The sequence below is a fragment of the Limulus polyphemus genome, unplaced genomic scaffold (assembly GCF_000517525.1).
Source record: "Limulus polyphemus unplaced genomic scaffold, Limulus_polyphemus-2.1.2 Scaffold888, whole genome shotgun sequence".
NCBI lineage: Eukaryota > Metazoa > Arthropoda > Merostomata > Xiphosura > Limulidae > Limulus > Limulus polyphemus.
Genome location: NW_013666498.1, coordinates 116,963 through 118,309, shown reverse-complemented (window position 1 = coordinate 118,309; position 1,347 = coordinate 116,963). Strand labels below are relative to the sequence as shown.

General features: G+C 28.2%; 1 protein-coding gene across 2 annotated transcripts in view; it reads left to right on the top strand.

Moving 5' to 3' along the window:
- The window catches only part of LOC106461054 (ras GTPase-activating protein 1-like), a 75,207-nt gene that overhangs the window by 52,614 nt on the left and 21,246 nt on the right, over positions 1 to 1,347 (top strand). The gene's annotated exons all lie outside the window — the stretch shown is intronic.

The window sequence follows — 1,347 nt, the reverse complement described above, 5'->3', positions numbered from 1 at the left end:
AATTATAATCTACAATTTGATACCAAACTTACTGACATAAATTCATAAAATAGTAGTTCAATAAAATTTTGTATGCAAATCAATAGATTTGATGACATGGCCTTTGATCTGTGACCTGTGGCAATAGGGTTAAGTAAACAATAAAGTTAGAGAAACGAGAAAACTATATCACCTGATGTGCTCAAGCTTTTAAAAAACAATTTTATAGCATATTATTGAATTTGTAATACATTTTAATTCTTCAAAAAAAAGTAAACTACAATTTGTCTTTTTTTTTTTTGTATTTCATAAAATCATTAATTTTTTTAGGACAGGTGAATTTTGAATTTTAAATGTAGATTCAAATCAGGGCTACTGATACTCGAGGGAAGGCAGAACTTGCTATACAAGTTCTAAAGCTTTATCTAAATTTGACACCCAGTAATTAACAGGGAATAAAGAAATCCCAGAAGTATAAATAAATTATCTATAAAATGCTATCTAACTGATTATTTGTGTCGTTAACTAGAACAAAATATATTTTTAACATGTTTAGACCCAGTCATTCAGCTTAAATATTTTAAATTATGGTATCATCTCTTTAAACTTTAATTTGATCTTTCATGAAAGTGGGCCTGTTCAGATAAAAATCTGAATATTATTATAAAAACTGGCATGAACATAAAGAAAAATAAATAAATAAAATATTAATCAAACTACACTTGCTAAAATGTTGAAGTATGCATTAAGATGATGTTATTAGTTAAAAAAAACACAATAAACGGAACAAACTGTCAGAATTCTGATATTGGAGAAACTAGTTTTGACACGTGTGTGGCCTCTTCAGTTTCTCGTTGTCTTCTGACAGGAAAAAACTGATCAACAAATACCGACGTGACCCTTGATCTTGGAATTCCCTTGACCAGTTTTTCCTGCCAGAAGACACTGTGATACTGAAGAGGATGCACAAGTATGATGAAACTGACAGTTTGTTCCATTTGCTGTGGTTTTTTCACTAAATTCTGTACACGGCAGTATGTTATTTTATTATGATGATGATGTTAGTAAGTCAAGTCATTTAAAGAAAGAAAAATAATTAATGTTGCTATAAATGCAATAAAATTAAATTACATTACAATTCATAAGAAAGTAATATACAGTAAGTTTATTTTATACCAGTTCATTGTGTAGTTGAATTGTTGTATAATAATTAAACAGAATTATTGTACAGTATCATTTAGAACTAAAAGTTTTGTTAAATTTGTTTTCAAGTCTCAATTGAATGTAAACCATTTGAAGAACTACCGTATTTTTCGGAACATAAGACGCACCCTTATTTTGAAAACAAAGTTTTGGGGAAAAAAGCTA